The 10,916-nt window shown below is 41.7% G+C and overlaps 1 pseudogene; it reads right to left on the bottom strand.

Annotated features, from left to right (window-relative positions):
* Positions 1-8,960: 8,960 nt before the first annotated feature.
* LOC110204183 (WD repeat domain phosphoinositide-interacting protein 2 pseudogene) lies at positions 8,961-10,548 on the bottom strand (annotated as a pseudogene).
* Positions 10,549-10,916: the final 368 nt, after the last annotated feature.

Below are 10,916 nucleotides of genomic sequence, written 5' to 3' on the forward strand. Positions count from 1 at the left end.
CCAGGCATGAGTCATATCTGATAGGTAATCACGTAGTCACTGGATGTTAAAAGCAGGGCCTGGGATTAATCAGGTGGGGATTTCCCTTGTCAAAAGGAAATAGCACAATTGGGAAATAGAGTCAGGAAGATCCTATCTAGGCTGTGTCCAAGGTTGTCCTCAAAAGTCTTCCCAGGCACAGACTTCCACCTTTATCAGTTATCAGCCTGCAGCACATGCCATTCTACTATTGGCTTTATGACAACTCAGACAAGTACCCTGGTAATCAAAGCTCAAAACAATAGTAAATGTCTGTCCCATAAAATCACAAATCCTGGATAATAAGAATTTAATCTCACATTGGTAATAGTAAGAGACTGATCACAGAAAAATACTACTGCTCTCATAATTCCTTTAAACAATGGGAACATCTTGAGGTGAGTATAATCAATTGAACCCCAATAAGGGCCAAAAACCTGAACTAATTCTTTTTTTTTTTCAAGTGAACCAAAAACACCCCTTTCCAGGACCAGATAGAACTGACCAACATTCTTTCTGTTTGTTATCACTGAGCCCAAGATGTCTGGGACCAAACACTCTCCAGAACAATGGGACTTTTCTTATCTCGGTATCTTATGGACATAGACTATGCTATGTCATGTTAATGGTAAAAGAAACACAGATATCTTGGTCTATAATTTCAACTGACACTTTGACACCCTCCCGCTCTATTGAATTTACAACCCATTCAATTAAGAAAATTCCTTCCCATGCCACATGTCAAACAAACATATGGAAGCTGCACTTTTTTTTTTCAGGGCAGATGACCTTCCCCCCCCCATAGTTTCCAGGGATCCTGGCAAGTTTACAAAATAAGGGGAATTGCCATGTGCCCCTCCTTTTCACACACAAGTAATCAATTAACAATCTTAGGTTTTGATATTAAAACAATAACCCCAAAACTTAGTTAACAATCTCACAAATTTTATAAATTATAACAAAACAATTTCAACTGAAAATTCCCTTTCAATAGAGACAAAATTTGAAAATTTTATACTTCCTTGAATTACAATATTTAAAAGGAAATGTTACAAAACAGGATCATATAAAATGCCCCAACAGCCAAATTGACTCCTTTTTTTTTTGAAGACACAATTAATTTAACATTCTAGATTATAAAAGAAATTGCCCTTCCAGCAACATAACTAATACAATTGACCCAATAAAAAAATCTTTCTTCTTTCTAGACCCTTTCACCAGGTCCAACAGTCTCCTGGGGCCACTCCATCCCTATAGACTGGCTTCTTTACCTTGACCCATCCCCTTTTACTCCCCATGGCTGTGTGCTGGAAGATACTTCCAGGCTGTAGCTGCTACCCCTCCCCTTCCTTCCTATAGCCAGGTGGGGGAAGGTGAATTTGCGGGCAGGGGAGAGGGGGTAAAACACTCTCTTCCTAATCTGATCTGGGCTGAAAGGGGTTAATAGAGAAACCCAGCACTGTTTGGGATCCCCACACAGAGATACCCTCTTGACTCAAGGGGAGGAAGTGGGGGAAAGGAGTGACAAGATTGTAAGGAGGTGTTTAAAAACTCCTTAATGATCAATCTCAAAAACTTCCAGAATCTGCTAAGATGTTTTAGCTGTCCTATCTTTTTCACTTCTATGTCCACCCCTTAAAAACTTAGAGTGGGGCATTGAACTTTCAAACCTACATTCTTGAGACCAGTGCCCTTTCTTATGCTACCTGAAGCAGGAACCATTGACTCTGTTTCTCTGAAAGCACCCATTTAAGGCCAATTCAAGGACACACTTTACATAGGAATGAAACTTAGAAAATTCACAGTGGATTAAGACATAATTGTTATCAGTATTAAATTATTGCAACAAATTAGCTTGCAAATGGAAATTTAGTAGGCCTTCTAAAAATCATACAAAAAGATTTTGCAAAACATTACTTTGTAAAAAGTATTTCCCTTTCTAAAAAAGCTTACAGTTTATCCTGATGTTAGAAGGAATAATCACTAAACTTTCATGAAGAACATTTGTTAGAAATTTTTAAGGTGATAGATATCTTTCCTTTCTACCTTAAAGTAAAAATAAACCTTTAAAAATGGAATTTATTAAAACTAAGTTGATGTAAAATGTCCTCAAGTAACATAAATAACTTCCCAAAGTACCATAACAAACTAAATTCCTAGTTGTTACAGAATTCCTAGACATCAAATTTCCTTAGTCAAAAACAGAAAAAAATTCAGTTTTTATAATGCGTGAAGAACATTACCACAATAACAAATATTATCAAACTTTTAAAAATTTACTCAATTTTTATCTCTCAAGAATTCTCATTTACTCAGGAATTTCACAACACAGAAAACGTTTACACAGATTTGATAAGAATTATAGGTGAAACTTCCTCTTAAAAGCACATAAAATTTGGAAGTTTATTCTAACCCATTCATTCTCCCCTATTTATTTATTTAGTTTTTGGAGGGGTAGACAAAAATATATTCCCAAATGCAATACCCTTGTTAAGCTTAGAAATGTACTGGACCAGTATTCTGATTGCTTTTTCTTTCCCATAATGACCAGTCTTTAAAAGAACCCACCCGGGGATCTAGCCTGAAAGGTGGGTGGACATAATTCCCTCATCTCTCCTCAAACTGCCCTCACTGTGCACTCAAAACAATCCACTCGTCTGAGTTTCCTTCAATGTACCTAAGTGCAAAACAGTGTAACAAATGCTGAAATTGAAAACCTCACATATTTACCAATTTGGATGAGCTGGGGCTCTGGGAAAATATCAACTAAACCCAGCAAGCCATAGTCCTCAGCATATAAACCATTTGTCTATGTTCTGGTACACATGAAATTTTCTCTTTGTCTCTACGCTCAAACTTGGCCAGAGTTAGAATGCAGAGAGAGAGAAACTATTACTCATGCAAAAGTCCCAAAACCTTCTCACTTTCAAAACCTCCAGTCACACCATGCAACTAAATCATATTCCCTTCAAATTTTCTACACACACTCCTCTCTCCTACATGCTTAAACTTCCTTGCCTTTCTTTCTAATGATTTAAAATCCCCTTAAAACCTGTACATATCTCATTCCTTTCTAATTCTGACCTGACACTTCAAAAATCCTTCCCAACTTGCCCTCTACCAACCATATAACCTAAATAATAAAGTATTCTTCTCTCTTTCCCTCTCCCATCCACGCACTGCTTTGAGCCGCTGTTACCTGGGGAGGAAGAGGGGGAGAATGAAGGCAACTTTTCAGAGTCCTGCTGCAGCCTTTGGCTGGCTGCAAACAACCCAAAAGGGAGGGAAATGATGTACTGGCCGTATCCCCCCATTATTGCAGAACACAGACACAGACAAACAATAAGAGCCTGAACACTAACACATCCTCCCAATGAAGTCAAAGGAACTGCCCTGGAGAAAACTGTCTGCAATCCAGTCTGACACCTGTCTTTCAGTATGAAACAGAGGTGGCTTCAGGCAGATGATTGCAAAACAGAATCTCTTAAAAACACAATCTCTACACATATAAACTAATAGACCAACACTGAGACAGAAACCAGGAACGAGACACGGGCCCAACAGAACTAAGACAGAAACCAGGAACCAGAAACCGGGTACCAGGAACCAGATACAGGCATAGTCCCGACGTCTCGGGGTGCCTGGGGGATTGAGGCACTAATTAGGTGCTCTGCCACGTCTGGCACTCGTTCCCCACCAGAAAACAGGTTTGCAAACATTTACCTCCAGAGGGTTACCAGGTCCACGAGGGCCGAAATGAGGTACAGTCGGAGTCGGGGAGGGAGGCTTCTCCTAGTCCTGAGTCCTGGGGCCCTGGAACATCATCAGGGGCCGGCTCCCCTAGAAGTCAGAACAGAACAATTCCCCCTCCCGAGGCCGATGTCCTCTCCAGGTGGGTCTCTGCAGCGACACGGTACGCTGCTATCTCGCTGGGGCCTCCAAAATGTTATACCGAGAAATGAGCGAGTTGACGACCCAAGCTAATTTTAAATTGTGGACTTTATTAGCTATTAGCGCGCGGCTGCCAGGGATATTCACATCCAAATCAAGCAGCCCCCATCAGGGGTTGAGCTAGGGTTTATATAGGGAGTATACAGGACAGGGAGGGGATGGATCTTTGAAGTCTGGCAAGAGGAAGAGGTTTTTTTGGGGGCTGGTCAAGGACACCCTTCTCCCTCTGTGTAGATATGATAATGCTCTGCAAACTTTCTCACAATGGAGGCTTCCAGAGATATGATCTGAGGGCTGTGGCCTGAGCAGCCAGATAAGGGTCTTGCTAAGGAATTTGGAGGTTTCCAGAGACATGATCTGAGGGCTGGAGCCTGAGCAGCCAGATAAGGGTCTTGCTAAGGAATTTGGAGTTTTCCATGGCCTAAAGGGTTCTACTACCCCAAATGGTAAAATAATGTTCTGCATTACACCATCTCCAAACCTGTTCTTAGCTCATGACTAACAGATCAGATCCCTGGACCTTGGGAGTCTGAGACCAGCAAAGATTGTTTCTTACCTTTGCCCAATAGTTGGCTCTTGCGGTCTGCCGGGGGCCTCCCCAATCCCCTGGACTTCTCCCATGTGGTCCAAGATCAGGAGTTCGGTTAGGAAAGGCTCAATTCAACGAGACCACTGAAATGCAGTGGGAGCGCTCTTCCTTGTCCCCTCCAAAGTCTAGATCGAGCCCCACATTGGGCGCCAAATTGTTAGAAATAAGCTTGACACCAAAAATTTAGTATCAAGAAAATTTATTACAGAGAAGGTCCAGAGGATTTAGACATGTCTGGCCAGAAGCAGGCTCCACCCTTCTTCAGGAGGGGTGGGCCCTGAGTGCAAGGGCAAGTCTGCTTTTATGCAGTTGTATTCGGGCGCGAAACCTCCCAGGCCTGGATTGGTCCATCCCTTCCCAGGTTACACCTTTCCTTACATGTTTCCCCTTGATATGCTTAAGTATGTTCCCCCTCCCTTAGTCATACGCCCCATGACTCCTTAATGAGGCTCTAATTTTATGTGGGGTGTGTCAGATAATAGTAATGAAGTTCATTAAGCAGGCCCACTAACATTTTTCAGGTGTCCTCAGGTTGACCCTAACATGTCTGAGCTGGCTCCACCCTTACCTTGATTTGGGGGTCTTTATGGAACCATCAACTTACTTTTTATTGGCTAAATCCGAGCCTACCTGCAGTGTACTACTTCCTGGAGCTGTTGTTCTTTAAATCTCTGCATTATTCTACCTGTGGAAACTTAACCCCTTCCCAACTCTAACACCTTCTCTGCCACTCACACCTTCCAGAAACACTTTTGGCATTACTAAAATCAAAAAAGGATACAAATGTATATCTTCTGCCCCTAGTAACCATCTGCCTCATTACAAAAGCAAATTCGGCCCTTCAAATCTATCTAAATAAATAAATATACTTTGCTCCCAAAACATTGTCAAGGATGTTTCACTACAAATGAAAGGAAAAAGCAGTTCCTTCTTCATCGGTCAAAAAACTAAGCTAGGTTCTAAACTGAGATGGCAGCACTTCTTACTCTGAACTGCAAAGCTGAGAAATGAAATTCGATGCCACATCCTGGTCATGCAGAGAGCTAAAAGAGAAAACTTAAGGCTGCTGGATAACGTGAGCTATGGACAGTGGATTCTTTCTACAAAAGTGTTCCCAGGGGCCATACCACAAGGACTATTGTTGTACGGAGAAATCAGCGAGTGAGATCCAGACGTAATTTAAGATGTGGCTTTATTAGCCCGCAGCTGCCAAGGGTATTTACATCCAAATCAAGCAGCCCCCATCAGGAGTTGAGCTAGGGTTTATATAGAAAAGAGCATGGGAAAGAAATGCGAGGAACACTGATGAGGTAATCCAAAGATGCAGGTGTCTTTGGGGGCTATGGATGGGAAAGTAGAGGGAGTATACAGGACAGGGAGGGGGATGGATCTTTGAAGTCTGGCAAGAGGAAGAGTTCCTGGGCTAGTCAAGGACACCCCTCTCCCTCTGTCTTGATGAGAGAATGCTCTGCAACAAGGGAAAGCTTTCTCACAACACAGGAACTTACTGAGGAATTGGGAGGCTTCCAGAGACATGATCTGAGGGCTGGGGCCTGAGCAGCCCAGCTCTGTGTAGCTGTACCAGGGAGAGAGATAAGGGTCATGCTGAGGCCCATGCATGAATAACTGCTAGGCACAGTGTCCTTGGGCTGGGGAATGGTTGTTAGAGACAGTGTTTCTGAGACTAGGAAGAAATTGGGGCACAAGTACAAGCACAAGCACCCAAGCACCCCATTGTTACGGATCAGAGATCACACAAACCAGACCAGGTGTCCTGCTCTCTGGTATAAACATAATTATCTAAAGCAATTATATTGCAAGCTTTCTTATCCATTGCCTTGGAGGTAGGTATGGGCTAGAGTACATTTCACTATTGTTTAGATTTAGGAGGAAAGAGGTCTGGGGCAAGATTAAGCACCAACTTCTGCTTTCCATGGCTTAAAGGGCCCTACTACCTAAATGGCAAAATGTTCTGTATTACACTATGACAAAGGTCAGAAAATTCTGCTAGCATTTCTACTACTTCAACTCCAAGATATACCTAACTGACTCCACATTGCTTCTAGTGAGTGGAATAGAGACCACTTACCCAAGTAAAAACGCAGAGGTATCTCCAGAGAGAAAACAGAAGGGTTTATTCTAGCAAGTCTCGTGCACGAGTTGGACGTCTCCTACCCAGGGCAGACTGGTGTACACAGGCCAGGCACAAACAGCAGCAAACAGTTACATACTCTTAGACAAATCACTCCAAAAAGCCCCCTCCCCACCTGTTTGTCTCAATCTCTTTATCCTCATTGGCTGAGGCAAGAGACCTCACAGTCTACATTTAGAACCCAAGAGATACATTTTACTTAAAACTAGCTTGGGAGCCAGAGGATTGCCTTATTTGATAAAGTTAAGGTACAAAACAAAAGAGGGGATGGTTTCAAAACAAGGGAGGGGGTGGGCTGCTGGTACACAGCCCCCATTCCCCAAAAACAAAAGTGAAACTTAGGCCCAGTTCATGCTAAAGCCTCACTACATTTTGGAACATAGCTTACATTTCACATGAGAAACTTTCACTTTTCCCACAGACTTGGAATCACTTTGATAGCAAGGCTCCAGTGAATACAACCAAAAGTATTTGTTTAAAGAAAAATATGAGCAGTCCCCATTTTTTTGACTCTATTTATTTAGATGGTTACCAGACCTAAACCTTCTGTCTCCTTGTCTTTACCAACTTACAGAATTATTTCTGAACAGATAGAGGGAGATTACATGCAACCAGGATTTTGCCATAGAGGTTTGTTTTACTGATAGTAACTCTGGTCACGATCTTTAAATTAACTTTTTTTTTCTTTTCATAAATGATTTAATTCAGCCAGTGACCAGGACACAATGAGAAAATCTGAAAACAAATTATCATCCTTCATTCTTATCTGTTATTCAAAACTCAGCAGTGAAACAAAAACACACACACACACACACACACAAAAACTACTTTAAGCAACATTTTTCTTGCTTCCATTTATCAATATTTAAGCCCAGCCTTGAGTTAGATTTACATCTTTCAAACCATTCATTTCTATCACAAAATAAATTGGTTTGTTTCTTGTTTTGTGTGTGGGACAACTGAAAGTTTCTCATATGAAATGGAATCTATGCCCCAAAATTTAGTTAAGGCTTTAGCATCAGCCAGGCCTAAGTTTTTGTTTTCCTGTAAACCATGTGATCTGGTCATATACCTGTTGCCCACCCCCTCCCTTGTTTCCTAACCACCACCCCAGCCTTATCTTTGCCAAGTAAGGCAATCTTCTAGCTTCTAAGCTTGTTTTGGGTAAAATGCTTCTCTTAGTTTCTGGGTACGATGTAAGGTCTCTTACCTCAACCAATGGGGATAAAGAGATTCAGGTTAAAAGGTGGGAGGGTGGAGTTTCCTTAGAATTGTTTGTCTAGGGGTATATAACTGCTTGTTTGCTGCTTGTATTCTGCCTCCCTACAACAGTCCACCTGGGTAGGTGATGCCCAATTCTCGCTCTAGACTTGCTAAATAAAACTTCTGTTTCTACCTGGAAAAACCTGTGAATTTTTATTTGGGTAGGTGGTCTTTATAAAACTGGTTTGTTTCTTGTTTTGGAATGCAGAATTTGAGGTAATTCAGGTTCTTCAACCTGTATCTCCCATTTAAAAAAAAAAAAGAAAGAGGGAATCTGACAGAATAGTGACACTTAGAGCCACAATCTCATAGTTTCTTAAATACATCTCAAAAAATTAGTACAGAAGAAGCACACAGAATACAACCTAGCAAGGTAGATCTTTTATATCTAGCTTCTTCTTTCTCATATTTTTGTGCCTCAAGATTTCTCTTGTAAAAAACAAATCCTTGCAGAATGGAAAGGGTGAAGTTACAGTAAGAAGAAAGCTTAGCTACAGAATGAACTAAAGGTTCTTGTGCTTTCCTGGGAAAACTAAGTCGATGGGCACTCTCCTTAAAGTCAGTACGCTACAAAACAAAACCAAGAACAAAAGAAAAGTCTACTACAGATTTTTTCATTAATTAATGAAAAATAAAATAAATTATTTAAAACGGTCCAGAAGTGGACAACTGAAGAAAGAAGGTGTCTCTTAACAGGTCACATGTCAGTCACTTAAGCATACTGCCGAGCCCATGCATAAGAAACTTGCTGGACCTTTATCTCTGCAGAACTAACCTCAGCATTAAAAATCATGTCTTCACACTTTTTTTATATATGCTCACTATTATATACATGTAAAAAATAAATACAAACTTTAGTTTGTTATAAAATGACTTCTCTTTCTCCTATGCTAGCTTAGCACATGAATGCATGCAAAGTGAGGAGGTTCTAAGGGTTCACCAAATAGCTGATTTTGGCAAACAAATGGGGAAAAAATACAACCAAGAAAGCTAAAATAGATAAGATTAAAAAGCCACAAAAGTAAAAACAATATATTTTCTCAATAGTATAGAATTAGTCTATGACTACAACTTAATGTCTCTGCCATCCCATCTCCCCAAATCACAGCAAAGTTCATAGCAGCTTAACACAGAGTCCTCAAAGAAGTATCAAGCCAGTGTTCTCTGCTTCAGCGGCTTAGAGTTCACCAGTTAAAGTTCAGTCAGTGTGAAGAATCATAGGAGAATGCTCACTGTCTTCTTCCAGTTGTAGTGCCTTGGTTTCATCTTCCAGAAAATCACCACCCCCTGCACCCAGGTCCTCTGTGTATGCATGTCTCCTAGATGAGGAAGGTACATAAGCACCTCTTGTCACAGCAGCACTGTAGGTCTGAGCTACTAAAGGATGGTCATGGGATGCAGATTCTAAGATTTCATTGGCCGGCTCCATACTGCCATCCAACTTGTGTTGTTTCCTCAAAGTGCACTCCCCTCCTTGCTGAGGATCCAGGTTGTAGATATAGAAGTATCCGTCAGAAGCTCCCACTAATAATCAGAGAATCTTCTGAATTGTGGCAAGTGAACAGATATTTTTGTGACACAGAATGGTAGTCGGACAGTAGCAAATGCTCTGCTCTGGTTAAACATTTCTGCTACTTGAGAGGGCAAATAGCTGGTTGAGGCCATAAGCACTTTCCCAAAGTAACCAATCCAGGTAGTGGGCTCCTCTTTCACAATCTCAAGTTTGAAGATGTGCACTGTTTCAGTGTTACTGGATGCAGAGAGGAACATTCACCCATGCTGAAGGCCCAAGAGCATATGCTTACACACTTCTTTATTCTTCTCTGAAACTCAAAGATTGTCTGTCCTTCTGGGATGGAAAATAGCCTAATCACATTTCCCTCCTCAGAAGCAGTGGCAAGCTTGGCACCACTTGCATCAAAAGCCAAGGCTGCTAGGGGACTATCACAAGCTGGTATCATATGAGCAGCCCTCAAATTAATAGTGCCAAAGACTTTTATTCCCCCAACAGCTGCACTATTAGGACAAGCCAGACAACAATTATCATCATTTATTGACAGGTTACACAAACCTGCAGGGTTAGGGGGAATTTTCCTGATTTATACGCAGTACTTTCATAACACGAATTGTGTTTTGATAGACATTCTTCTAGGGATACTATCACCCTCTGCCTATGGTATTGGAATAGCTTTAATTGTAAATGTCAGTCCCCTTCTTAAAGTGGCAGACTTTTAGCTTCTGTGGAGCTTTGAGGCCAACAATAGCCACCAGCCTACTTGAAAACAACCTTTCCATGACATGCACATCTTCCGTATCAGTACATTCGTTAATCTGTTCCAGCTTATCTACAGAAGAAAGGGAGAAGAATTTGTAATCAGATTTACTACCAACAGCTAAGGATGTATTGTCCTGGTTGAAGCTGGGGAAGGGCAGCCGGCTGGAGGCAGACTCCCCACTCTGACTGACCAGGTTCATGGCTGAGAATGGGGACCTGAGCTCCTGCACTCTCCCCGCTGGGCCGGGAGAGACAGAGCAGTCAGGTCCAGGCCCTGGCCCAGCTCTCTGCTGCCTTTGTCACTTCATTTGTGGGTCTTCCAGCTGCCGTGGTTGCTGCTGCTGCTGCCCCTACTGCTGCTGTCACCGCTGCCACCAGATCACTGCTCCACCATCTGCCCTCACCTCATCCCTTCCCTTCTCTTGTTTAAGCTCCCTAAAGTGCATCCTCTTAAAGATAATCAAAGGAAGAAGGAGCAGAAAAAATACACTAGGATTCTCATGGGTGATATGAAGATTACTTCATAAAGAGAATCAACTGAATCACTAGGGTATAAAACTTCGGTGGCATCAATCTTAACTAACTATACATCAAATAAAGAAAACTGCAAATAGTAACCACCAATTAATGGTGGATGGCGTGCCCACATGAACTGTTTTCTCTGTTGC

This window comes from Phascolarctos cinereus, unplaced genomic scaffold (genome assembly GCF_003287225.1).
Source record: "Phascolarctos cinereus isolate Bilbo 61053 unplaced genomic scaffold, phaCin_HiC Scaffold_128;HRSCAF=691, whole genome shotgun sequence".
In the NCBI taxonomy this organism is placed as follows: domain Eukaryota; kingdom Metazoa; phylum Chordata; class Mammalia; order Diprotodontia; family Phascolarctidae; genus Phascolarctos; species Phascolarctos cinereus.